This window comes from Lactuca virosa, chromosome 7, assembly GCF_052849685.1.
Source record: "Lactuca virosa cultivar CGN04683 chromosome 7, Lactuca_virosa_CGN04683_v6, whole genome shotgun sequence".
Lineage (NCBI taxonomy): Eukaryota > Viridiplantae > Streptophyta > Magnoliopsida > Asterales > Asteraceae > Lactuca > Lactuca virosa.
This window is the reverse complement of record NC_136432.1, coordinates 166719289-166733459: the sequence shown is the minus strand read 5'-3', so window position 1 is coordinate 166733459 and position 14171 is coordinate 166719289.

The window sequence follows — 14171 nt, the reverse complement described above, 5'->3', positions numbered from 1 at the left end:
ACCGAGGATAGAAGTGAGAGTTTTTTCGCTCTGTCAGAGTCAGAAAGATCATTCAGTCTTATTCATAAAGAAAGTTCCTCTACCACTATCTCTATATTGAAGTGTAAAGATCCCTAATTCATCCTTCTTTTTCATAAAGGATCCTGAATTCTTATGGTTTTTACTGTCACACTCAGGATCCAAGGTTACATGCTCCGGTGCTCACTTCACTCTTGCCAATCTTGACACGACCATGTCCAGTGGTCAACTGGTGGTAAAAAAGGAGAAGACTTTATCCACTTTTCCTATCGAAATGACTTTTATAGATCTAACGTTGAAAAGTCTAGGATCTAAAAAGAGAAAAACCGCTAGAACTGTAGAATTAAGCCTAGAGAATCTCGAAGTGAAAGATGCACTCTGGAAGTAGGTTTCCTTTTCTTAGGATGTAAGTGCCAATATAATTTTGTTTTTTCGCATTTTACTTTTTTCCATTTCTGATGTCTTTTTTGTTTCAGGTCTCCGATCATATTCTGTTGACATAAGGATCCAGGCTAAGAGGGTTGAGCAAGCCCTCAAAGAGCAAGAGAAAATGTTGAATGAAACCAACGAGGATCTCTTGAAATGGTGGAGCTCTTGAGCAAAGAGAAGGTCGAGAAGGAGGAGGAGCACACTATGTAGATGGACGAGGTGATCGCTGAGGTAAAGACCAGTGCTGTCGTGGCTGTTTGGGGAGCCAAGATCAAATTAGTTGAAGATATGGCCAATGCAAAATCCTGGAATCTAGCTGAGTGGCATGCAACCTTAGCCAACTTAACTGGGGAGCCTATTAAAACCATTCGGGATCTTGAAGGGCAACAACCGAGGGTGAATGAGCATGAGAATACCCCATGCGATGATGACCAAGCTACGGTTTAGGCTTGTTAGATAAAAACATTTTTCATGGTTTTGTATAAGAAAATGATTTGTCTTTCGTGGGGAGTTGGTGTACAACTCCTTTTTTAATCTATGGTTGTTTTATATTTCCTTGCTTGTGTGGTTGATTTGTGTGGTTATAGCAATAGGATTTCTGAGGATCCTTACATAATCAAGATCCAAAAAAATTCAAACCTTACATGAACTCTTTAAGATCTGAATAACCTGAAAATAGTTAGTAATCAATTTGGGATCTTAAAATAGTTAAGATCTTTTGGATAATAAACCTTCATTCATTGCGTAAGAAAAATAATTCTAGAAGTTAAATAGAACCTATTGATCTTTAAGTTTTATAATCTTTTGAAACATGAGAAGTCTTGATTTATAATCATATGATCTTGAATTTCGCATGTGGAAGGAATTCGTCATAGAAGATCCTTATTTGGTTTTTATTTAGTAAACCGGGGAGGATCCCACCTTAGGAGTTAATTGGGAATAATCCAAACTTTGAATATAACTGGGAAGGATCCCTGTTTGTAACATGATAATGCTACAAGCCTTGAACATTTCATGGGGAAGATACCAAATTATGACGATGTTTATAGATCTCAACAAATCACTGCGGAAAATCCCAACTTAAGATAACACGTTACTGTAGTAAACCGTAACAAAATACTAGGGAAAATCCCAACTTAAGATAAGATGTTAGTGTTATAAACCTTAACGAATTACTGGGGAAAATCACAACTTAAGATAAAACGTTAGTGTTATAAACCTTAGGTTTAAACGTTGGGATCTTAACATATGTTTAGAAATAAGAGGGTTTCCAAGTCACTGAAGCGTGAAATGATCCCCTTAGTCACATCCCATAGTAAGATTCCGTGTGTCCAAGCAAGGTGTAGAAACCATAAGTCGTGTGAAATAGGTAATTAACTCTTTAAACCTTAGAGGGGATTGAGTACCCTTGATCATAGGAGAGATGACCAGTCTCTATTCGTAGTTACTTGGACACTTGCGTGATACAATCCTTAAGATAATAGAATTATGTAGCCATTGGGATCCTCGAATTTCAGGATCCCTATGTGTCAAGATCCTTGAGTTCATGTGCATAGCAAACGTCAGCTAAGGGTGGGAGTTAGCTTGGCTAACGCAACTCTGATGCTTATGTTAGTAATTGTTTTTAGAAGAGTAAATGAAAGAATTAGATAAGAGTAGAGAGTAAAGAGAATGTACCTTGAGTTCGTCAAAGTGATTTATGCAACTTACATGAAATATGCTTTCAGATGAATGACATTCCAAGATCTTGTTAAGTCATTCCCTTCAAGGGTAGCTAGTCAATATGTCCCCTTTCATGCTTTTGAATCAAGGAAATACGGTCCTTCACATTTAGGTGCCAATTTGTCTACATTAGGATCCTTGGTATTTTGGAATGTCTTCCTAAGGACCAATTCTCCTATTTGGAATCCTCTTACTTTAATGTTCTTATTATATGCTTTAGTGATCCTTTGTTTATGAGCAACAAAGTGTATCCTAGCAATATCCCTAAGTTCATTGATAGTGTCAAGATCTTGGGCAAGAATTTTATCGTCGTTCTATTGATCCTGTAGTTGGTATCTTTCCGTTGAGATCACTACTTCAGTGGCTGTTTTTGAAGTGGTTCTATCTTCCCTTAGGACGAAAGGGAGTTCCTCTACCCATCTTTTTCTTCAAATTATTGACTGTAATCTTGTTGCCGGATTCAGATTGACCATTAGCTTGAGGATGGACAGGATTGGACATTATCATTTTAATTCCACAACTCATGCAAAATTCTCTAGTCCTCTTGTTTATGAACTGGGATCCACTGTCACATATAATTTCAGTAGGGATTCAAACATGGTCAGGATATGAAGTTTGATAAACAAAACCACTTCTTTATTTCTTACTTGAACAAAAGCCTTAGCCTCGATCCATTTCGAGAAATAGTTTGTCATTACTAGCATGAAGACTTTTCCTCCTGGCGCCTTAGGTAATTTTCCCACTATGTCCATCCCCCACTTCATGAATGGCCAAGGGGAGATGATAGGATGTAGAGGTTCTGTTGGTTGATGTAAGATATTGCTATGTCTTTGCCAATTATCCCATCTTTGATCATGCAAGAAAGCATCATTTTTCATTGTTGGACAGTAGTACCTCGTTCTTAACACCTTGGAGCGTAAGGATCTTCCCCTAGTTTGGTTTCCATATTCTTCTTTATTTATATCTATTAAGACTTTTGCAGCCTCGTGATCTTCTAAGCATCTAAGGTATGGGCCTGCCAAGGATTCCTAAATAGTTTGCCTTGGATCATTATAAAACGTTAGACCTTCATCTTGAATGCTCTGCCACTTTTCTCTTCTCTTGGAATCGTGCCATTCTGGAGATATTCCATAATTGGCTAGATCCAGGATTTGAAGTTTCGCGGAGGATCCTGGATGTTGGGATCCTGATGATTAGGATCTTGAGGAAGTGACTGAGTGTCAAGATCTTTAATTATTGCTACATTGTTTGTTTGATCCTGGTCATTGGGATTATTTGGTTTATTGGAGGGATCTTCTATCGCTGGGATCAGTATATGACTTATAGGGATCCTGACTTCTGGCGGGATCCCAAGGGAAGATCCTAGGTTGTCTAGTGCATCTGCCTCAACATTTTCTTCTCTGGGAACTTGGCTTAGGCTGAAAGCTTCGAATTTGGAGGCCAATTTTTTGAGAATCTAGAGGTATAGTGCTAGTCTTTCGCCTTTTACTTCATAGGATCCATTAAAATGGTTAGTTAATAATAAGGAATCAACGAATACCTGAAGATTCTTGATCTGAAGATCATTGGCCAGCTGTAATCCCATGATTAATGCTTTGTATTCAACCTAGTTGTTGGTGTTGGATTAGATGTGTAAGCTCATAACTATTATTAGTATGTACTCGACCCGAGAGTAGCATGGTCCATTTGGTTTGCATATCATCAGGACAATTTATTAGGATGTATTATTGAGAGAAGGTTGTATATGATTTATTAATATATTATAAGTTATAATATATTAATATGAAATCATATGTTTTAATTAGTATTGATCAAAAATTAATTTGGAATTAATTTAGTGATCAAAAGAGACTAATTAAATCTATGGGGACTAATTATGGTAATTAGTTATATTTATATGTGTTGGGCTTATGATCCATGTTGGACTAAGTTTATGTATGGATACATAAAGAGTTGGGCCACATGAACAATGGATCATAAAACCCATGAGTATGGATTCGGGTTATACCCATGACCCTTGGAATCCTACATATAAATATGTGAGTACATAGCCAAAAACGAAACTTAGTATGTTCTTGGAGTTCATGGGTGGCTTTGGGTGAATGGAATTCTCTCTCAAGTTCCACCTTTGTCCATGATGTGTTGTGACTTCATTTGAGGCTTCCACACTATTGGGGCTAAGCTCTTCAGGCCAAATACATCAAGACTTCAAGCTACATGATAAGGTATGTTACCCTAACTAGTATCTTGTATGGTATATGTCAATTGCATGCTAGTTAGAGGCTTAATACCTTGGAAACACCATTGCATGTATAATTATTGAAAACATAGATCCAAGGTATTTAGGGTTGTATGTGCACCATAGGATGTTGTAGTATACAAATACCTAACAGTGTTATCAGAACCATGGGTTGTTTTCAAATTATACTTGATGCTACTTGCTGAAAAAAGCTAAAAAAAACGAATTTTTTTTCTATCTGGACAGGGTAATCGACGAGTCCATTGAGGGACTCGACGAGTCCAAGTGTAATCTTATACAACTCGTCGAGTTGGTTCTTTCACTCGGCGAGTTGGAGCCCCTGACAAGATATATTCGAGTTTTTTGGTCTGTTTTGGATTAAATTCATTACCACAAACTGTTTTTGTTCATAAAATTTGTTTTTGATGTTATGGTAATGTTTATTCTCAACCAAAATAATGATAATTGTCATAATTTCAAGATTTGTATTAGTTTATGTTTATGCTAATTTCTTGAAGATTGATGATATGAATTATCTTGTTCTTATGAGTTAGTTTAGATTAATAGAAAAATTATGTGATAATTGGTTTTCGATTCAAATTGATCTAAAAGATGTTCATAATATGAGTTTTTGTAACTTGTCCTCAAGTTATATGAAAAGTCTCATTTATGAATTTAAAACTAATAAAATTTCCATAAGTTATGAAAATGAAGAGTCTCATTTTTAAATGTTTTTAAAGTCTTCCATAACTTGTCCTCAAGTTATGGAACTTGAAGAGTTTTTTCATTAAACTACTTTAAACTCATAAGTTATGGAAACCAAAAGTTTTTGAATTGTTCAAAACTTGCCCTCAAGTTTTGGAATTTGTAAAGTTTCCCCTCATGAATACTTTAATTCCAAGTTAAACCCTTAGAATTTTAAAAGTTTAAAATTAAACCCTTATACTATTATAATATTATAGGTTTAATATTTATATATATGTATAAGAGTAAGTCAGTCTTACCGTTAGTAGGCCTCATTCACGAAGCCGGTCTATAAGGGGGTTTAAGGTTACTGCCTATAAAATGGCAGTTTAATGGGTGTCCACTCTCACCCACCGCTTCCTTGACTGGTGGAGCGTCATTAGCCGAACGGGTAGGACATGACATTAGTTCTCCCTTCATTAAAAGTATAATGATAAATACTAAGTAACTAAACTATTATAAATTCCCAGACTTAGTTACTTAGGAAAATGTGAATTTGGTGCTAACCCATGAAATTGCACTTTGCACCTTGTTAATGTTGGGTTTAGAGCATTCTAACACTTCTGTGGTGTACATGCAACCCTATAAACCTTAGATCTATGTTTTCTCTATTATACATGCAAATATTAACTATTCCAAGGTTTCATCCTAACTAGCATATTATGAAGCACCTATACTACAAAGTTCTAGTTAGATGACATACCTTTTGATGTAGCTTGATGTCTTCAAGCTTTAAGAGCTTAGCCCCAATAGTGTGGAAGCCTCAAATGGAATCACAAATCACCAAAACACCTTGGAAGAACTTGAGAGAATATGTATGCACACTAAAATCGGCCCACTCTTATTTTCACACACTTGTTCCAATTTTATGAGCCAGTGACCCCTTTATATATAATGGAGGATTAGGGTTACATCCATGTAAACCCTAAACACTTTTATTTATCACCATACTGATTACTCATTATTCATTGTTTCGGTTTTATCAACTTTATACTTGAATTAAAAACACTAGTTGTCCCATGCTCCAAGCATGTACACTATGTTTTTCTTAAACAATAGCTTTGCCATACACCAAGTATCCATATGATCCTTACTTTGTGAAATAAACCAATTGAACATAATTTCAATGATTCTAATTTCACACTCCCAAATCCTTATCGAAAAATGTGAGAATTTCAAATTCCTATCATTTATCGAAATCTGTTTAGATTTTAAACTTATATGCACTGACCCTCCTGTAATGAATATGTACAAAGTCACAAAGACTTGTCAACAGTCATTATAAGGTATTCCAATGGAGATCAACTCCATGGAAACTAAGTCTCATATTCAAAGTACATTGCTTTCGACATGCTTCTTGCATTAAGTTTTCTAATCTTACACAGATAACTTCCACCTATGGAGACAACTCCATATTCTCATTTTGAGTATCACTTCTGAATAAGAGATGCCTCTTTTCAAAATATGTCAATATGGTCCTTCCAAAATTAGCACTATACTTCCAACTGTCCCCGAGCAACCGATCTTTGGTAAACCTCAGATTGTCCTCGACAATTGCTTAATCAATTTAGTCATATCCAATTCTAGACCTTTTCCCTTCTTAATGCCTCTGGGCATTTGGAAAAATTTAGAAATGACAAATATTATAGCACATGCAATCGATCCTGTACCCAAAGCAAATGGTACACGATTCATGATGTCTCACATAAAGACATGATTCTAGACCAGTCTTTTGCTACAATATTTTTATTTGCCATGTTTTCAAAATTTGGCTATGAAGAGGGATGCCGTAATCATAATTAAATTTTGAGAACGCAATATATAGAATTTCCTTAAGTTGAACCAATCCAACATGAAATTCATATATATATATATATATATATATATATATATATATATATATATATATATATATATTCTTGACTAAAGATGATTAAGGTCTCAATCTAAGCCTTTAGAACTGAAATGAAGTATATCCTCTCCCTTAATTATAGCAAAACAACTTTTTCAATCCCTGCAGCCTCACGAATTGAAACTTTTGTTTTCTATAATTAACATTGCTAACTTGCAACACTAACAATAATTATCATGCTCCCACTAACATGATGATTATTAGCATAACACTTATGCTCCCACTAGCTTTGACATGTACTCAAAAATCAGCTGTACTTCTAGAAATCAATACTTTATTGACTTTCGTACCAAAGTTCATATTTCTGATACGAGATGCTTTGATAAAACTTTATCAAAATCATACACCTTTCCTTAGATAGCATGCATGTGTGTCTAAACAATTTCAGAACTATGAAAAGGGCTGCCGTAATCATAGTCTCAATTGTTTAGACCTTTTGCCATCTGCTTCAAATCTACTTGGTGGAAGTGTTTCCTCACCATCATTTTCATGAATCGGAGAGAAACCTTATGACCCTTAGATTTTATGGTGTATGTGTTCTTATCCATGTGAATCGTCAAAACCATAGTTATGAAGTTATCGACTTTATCAAGATTTGGCCCTTCTCCACGCCCTAAACCTTGTATGTGACTTAGTTTTAGTGTTTTAGCCTCTTGAGGTCTTGCATGCACGTAAAGTTTGCAACTTTACGTAGTATTTCAATCCTAAGGGACTGGATCTGTAGTTTGGGGCTTTGGATTCGATTGGAACGACTGAATTCGTTAAGACAAGGGAAAACTCGATGAGTTGCCCTGGCAACTCGACGAGTTGGATCGGGTTTTCCTATTTTCGGTATGCACAGTGAACTCGACGAGTTGATAAGATAACTCAGCGAGTTGGTTAGGGTTTTTCCCCGGTTTTCTGAACACTAAAGGAACTTGACGAGTTGCTAGATACACTCGATGTGTTGGGTCAACATGGACTGTTGACCAAGATGACTTTGAGGGTATTTTTGGTATTTCGGGATTTTGACAAAGTTAGTCACATGATGGTTGTAGGCAGTTGAGTTGGAGCTACGCGTTGGGATTTATCTTGTCAGTTCAGCATTCTTGAGAGGTGAGTCTCCTGACCATACCAATGGGTATAATGCACCAAGACCGGCTCATTGTTTGTTGTGTGATATGGTATTTGGTTATGGGATATGTGGTATGCTCATTATTTGTGATACTTGCATAGTTATAAAGTTATCGACTCCTCTAGGCCCTCATAGTTATAAAGTTATCGACTTTATCAAGATTTAGCCCTTCTCCACGCCCCAAACCTTGTATGAGACTTAGTTGTAGTGTTTTAGCCTCTTGAGGTCTTGCATGCACGTAAAGTTTGCAACTTTACGTGGTATTTCAATCCTAAGGGACTGGATCTGTAGTTTGGGGCTTTGGATTCGATTGGAAGGACTGAATTCGTTAAGACAAGGGAAAACTCGATGAGTTGCCCTGGCAACTCGACGAGTTGGATCGGGTTTTCCTATTTTCGGTTTGCATAGTGAACTCGACGAGTTGATAAGATAACTTAGCGAGTTGGTTAGGGTTTTTCCCCAGTTTTCTGAACACTGAAGGAACTTGACGAGTTGCTAGATACAATGGATGTGTTGGGTCAACATGGACTGTTGACCTTGACTTTGACCATGGTTGACCAAGATGACTTTGAGGGTATTTTTTGGTATTTTGGGATTTTGACAAAGTTATTCACATGATGGTTGTAGGCAGTTGAGTTGGAGCTATGCGTTGGGACTTATCTTGTCAGTTCAGCATTCTTGAGATGTGAGTCTCCTGACCATACCAATGGGTATAATGCACCAAGGCAGGCTCATTATTTGTTGTGTGATATGCTAGTTGGTTATGGGATATGTGGTATGCTCATTATTTATGATACTTGCATGAAAGACCTCGGGGGGTTCCTGAGGCACTTATGTGTAAGACCTTGGAGGGTTTCCAAGGCGACCTTAGTAAAGACCTCGGGGGGGGGGGGGGGGGGTTGTAACTTCAGATCTGGACTCCTCTAGGCCCTCATTGTTATAAAGTTATCGACTTTATCAAGATTTGGCCCTTCTCCACGCCCTAATCCTTGTAGGAGACTTAGTTTTAGTGTTTTAGCCTCTTGAGGTCTTGCACGTACGTAAAGTTTGTAGCTTTACGTGGTATTTCAATGCTAAGGGACTGGATCTGTAGTTTGGGGCTTTGGATTCGATTGGAAGGACTGAATTCGTTAAGACAAGGGAAAACTCGATGAGTTGCCCTGGCAACTCGACGAGTTGGATCGGGTTTTCCTGTTTGCGGTATGTACAGTGAAGTCGACGGGTTGATAAGATAACTCAGCGAGTTGGTTAGGGTTTTTCCCCGGTTTTCTGAACATTGAAGGAACTTGACGAGTTGCTAGATACACTCGATGTGTTGGGTCAACATGGACTGTTAACCTTGACTTTGACCATGGTTGACCAATATGACTTTGAGGGTATTTTTGGTATTTCGGGATTTTGACAAAGTTAGTCACATGATGGTTGTAGGCAGTTGAGTTGGAGCTAGTGGTTGGGATTTATCTTGTCAGTTCAGCATTCTTGAGAGGTGAGTCTCCTGACCATACCAATGGGTATAATGCACCAAGACCGGCTCATTGTTTGTTGTGTGATATGCTAGTTGGTTATGGGATATGTGGTATGCTCATTATTTGTGATACTTGCATGAAAGACCTCGGGGGGTTCCTGAGGCACTTATGTGTAAGACCTTGGAGGGTTTCCAAGGCGTCCTTACTAAAGACCTCGGGGCGGGGGGGGGGGGGGGGTTGTAACTTCAGATCTGGACTCCTCTAGGCCCTCATAGTTATAAAGTTATCGACTTTATCAAGATTTGGCCCTTCTCCACGCCCTAAACCTTGTATGAGACTTAGTTTTAGTGTTTTAGCCTCTTGAGGTCTTGCATGCACGTAAAGTTTGCAACTTTACGTGATATTTCAATCCTAAGGGACTGGATCTGTAGTTTGGGGCTTTGGATTCGATTGGAAGGACTGAATTCGTGAAGACAAGGGAAAAGTCGATGAGTTGCCCTGACAACTCGACGAGTTGGATCGGGTTTTCCTGTTTGCGGTATGCACAGTGAAGTCGACGAGTTGATAAGATAACTCAGCGAGTTGGTTAGGGTTTTTCCCCGGTTTTCTGAACACTGAAGGAACTTGACGAGTTGCTAGATACACTCGATGTGTTGGGTCAACATGAACTGTTGACCTTGACTTTGATCATGGTTGACCAAGATGACTTTGAGGGTATTTTTGGTATTTCGGGATTTTGACAAAGTTAGTCACATGATGGTTGTAGGCAGTTGAGTTGGAGCTACGCGTTGGGATTTATCTTTTCAGTTCAGCAATCTTGAGAGGTGAGTCTCCTGACCATACCAATGGGTATAATGCACCAAGACCGGCTCATTGTTTGTTGTGTGATATGCTAGTTGGTTATGGGATACGTGGTATGCTCATTATTTGTGATACTTGCATGAAAGACCTCGGGGGATTCCTGAGGCACTTATGTGTAAGACCTTGGAGGGTTTCCAAGGCGTCCTTACTAAAGACCTCGGGGGGGGGGGGGGGGGGGGGTTGTAACTTCAGATCTGGACTCCTCTAGGCCCTCATAGTTATAAAGTTATCGACTTTATCAAGATTTGGCCCTTCTCCACGCCCTAAACCTTGTATGAGACTTAGTTTTAGTGTTTTAGCCTCTTCAGGTCTTGCATGCACGTAAAGTTTGCAACTTTACGTGGTATTTCAATCCTAAGGGACTGGATCTGTAGTTTGGGGCTTTGGATTCGATTGGAAGGACTGAATTCGTTAAGACAAGGGAAAACTCGATGAGTTGCCCTGGCAACTCGATGAGTTGCCTTGGCAACTCGACGAGTTGGATCGGGTTTTCCTATTTTCGGTTTGCACAGTGAACTCGACGAGTTGATAAGATAACTTAGCGAGTTGGTTAGGGTTTTTCCCCGGTTTTCTGAACACTGAAGGAACTTGACGAGTTGCTAGATACACTGGATGTGTTGGGTCAACGTGGACTGTTGACCTTGACTTTGATCATGGTTGACCAAGATGACTTTGAGGGTATTTTTGGTATTTCGGGAGTTTGACAAAGTTAGTCACATGATGGTTGTAGGCAGTTGAGTTGGAGCTACGCGTTGGGATTTATCTTGTCAGTTCAGCATTCTTGAGAGGTGAGTATCCTGACCATACCAATGGGTATAATGCACCAAGACCGGCTCATTATTTGTTGTGTGATATGCTAGTTGGTTATGGGATATGTGGTATGCTCATTATTTGTGATACTTGCATGAAAGACCTCGGGGGATTCCTGAGGCACTTATGTGTAAGACCTTGGAGGGTTTCCAAGGCGTCCTTACTACAGACCTCGGGGGGGGGGGGGGGTTGTAACTTCAGATCTGGACTCCTCTAGGCCCTCATAGTTATAAAGTTATCGACTTTATCAAGATTTGGCCCTTCTCCACGCCCTAAACCTTGTATGAGACTTAGTTTTAGTGTTTTAGCCTCTTGAGGTCTTGCATGCACGTAAAGTTTGCAACTTTACGTGGTATTTCAATCCTAAGGGACTGGATCTGTAGTTTGGGGCTTTGGATTCGATTGGAAGGACTGAATTCGTTAAGACAAGGGAAAACTCGATGAGTTGCCCTGGCAACTCGACGAGTTGGATCGGGTTTTCCTATTTTCGGTTTGCACAGTGAACTCGACGAGTTGATAAGATAACTTAGCGAGTTGGTTAGGGTTTTTCCCCAGTTTTCTGAACACTGAAGGAACTTGACGAGTTGCTAGGTACACTCGATGTGTTGGGTCAACATGGACTGTTGACCTTGACTTTGACCATGGTTGACCAAGATGACTTTGAGGGTATTTTTGGTATTTCGGGATTTTGACAAAGTTAGTCACATGATGGTTGTAGGCAGTTGAGTTGGAGCTACGCGTTGGGATTTATCTTGTCAGTTCAGCATTCTTGAGAGGTGAGTCTCCTGACCATACCAATGGGTATAATGCACCAAGACCGGCTCATTGTTTGTTGTGTGATATGCTAGTTGGTTATGGGATATGAGCATTTGTGATACTTGCATGAAAGACCTCGGGGGATTCCTAAGGCACTTATGTGTAAGACCTTGGAGGGTTTCCAAGGCGTCCTTACTAAAGACCTCGAGGGGGGGGGGGGTTGTAACTTCAGATCTGGACTCCTCTAGGCCCTCATAGTTATAAAGTTATCGACTTTATCAAGATTTGGCCCTTCTCCATGCCCTAAACCTTGTATGAGACTTAGTTTTAGTGTTTTAGCCTCTTGAGGTCTTGTATGCACGTAAAGTTTGCAACTTTACGTGGTATTTCAATCCTAAGGGACTGGATCTGTAGTTTGGGGCTTTGGATTCGATTGGAAGGACTGAATTCGTTAAGACAAGGGAAAACTCGATGAGTTGCCCTGGCAACTCGACGAGTTGGATTGGGTTTTCCTATTTTTGGTTTGCACAGTGAACTCGACAAGTTGATAAGATAACTCAGCGAGTTGGTTAGGGTTTTTCCCCGGTTTTCTGAACATTGAAGGAACTTGACGAGTTGCTAGGTACACTCGATGTGTTGGGTCAACATGGACTGTTGACCTTGACTTTGACCATGGTTGACCAAGATGACTTTGAGGGTATTTTTGGTATTTCGGGATTTTGACAAAGTTAGTCACATGATGGTTGTAGGTAGTTGAGTTGGAGCTACGCGTTGGGATTTATCTTGTCAGTTCAGCATTCTTGAGAGGTGAGTCTCCTGACCATACCAATGGGTATAATGCACCAAGACCGGCTCATTGTTTGTTGTGTGATATGCTAGTTGGTTATGGGATATGTGGTATGCTCATTATTTGTGATACTTGCATGAAAGACCTCGGGGGGTTCCTGAGGCACTTATGTGTAAGACCTTGGAGGGTTTCCAAGGCGTCCTTACTAAAGACCTCGGGGGGGGGGGGGTTGTAACTTCAGATCTGGACTCCTCTAGGCCCTCATAGTTATAAAGTTATCGACTTTATCAAGATTTGGCCCTTCTCCACGCCCTAAACCTTGTATGAGACTTAGTTTTAGTGTTTTAGCCTCTTGAGGTCTTGCATGCACGTAAAGTTTGCTACTTTACGTGGTATTTCAATCCTAAGGGACTGGATCTGTAGTTTGGGGCTTTGGATTCGATTGGAAGGACTGAATTCGTTAACACAAGGGAAAACTCGATGAGTTGCCCTGGCAACTCGACGAGTTGGATCGGGTTTTCCTGTTTGCGGTATGCACAGTGAACTCGACGAGTTGATAAGATAACTCAGCGAGTTGGTTAGGGATTTTCCCCGGTTTTCTGAACACTGAAGGAACTTGACGAGTTGCTACATACACTCGATGAGTTGGGTCAACATGGACTGTTGACCTTGACTTTGACCATGGTTGACCAAGATGACTTTGAGGGTATTTTTGGTATTTCGGGATTTTAACAAAGTTAGTCACATGATGGTTGTAGGCAGTTGAGTTGGAGCTACGCGTTGGGATTTATCTTGTCAGTTCAGCATTCTTGAGAGGTGAGTCTCCTGACCATACCAATGGGTATAATGCACCAAGACCGGCTCATTGTTTGTTGTGTGATATGCTAGTTGGTTATGGGATATGTGGTATGCTCATTATTTGTGATACTTGCATGAAAGACCTCGGGGGATTCCTAAGGCACTTATGTGTAAGACCTTGGCGGGATTCCAAGGCGTCCTTACTAAAGACCTCGGGGGGGGGGGGGGGGGGGTTGTAACTTCAGATCTGGACTCCTCTAGGCCCTCATAGTTATAAAGTTATCGATTTTATCAAGATTTGGCCCTTCTCCATGCCCTAAACCTTGTATGAGACTTAGTTTTAGTGTTTTAGCCTCTTGAGGTCTTGTATGCACGTAAAGTTTGCAACTTTACGTGGTATTTCAATCCTAAGGGACTGGATCTGTAGTTTGGGGCTTTGAATTCGATTGGAAGGACTGAATTCGTTAAGACAAGGGAAAACTCGATGAGTTGCCCTGGCAACTCGACGAGTTGGA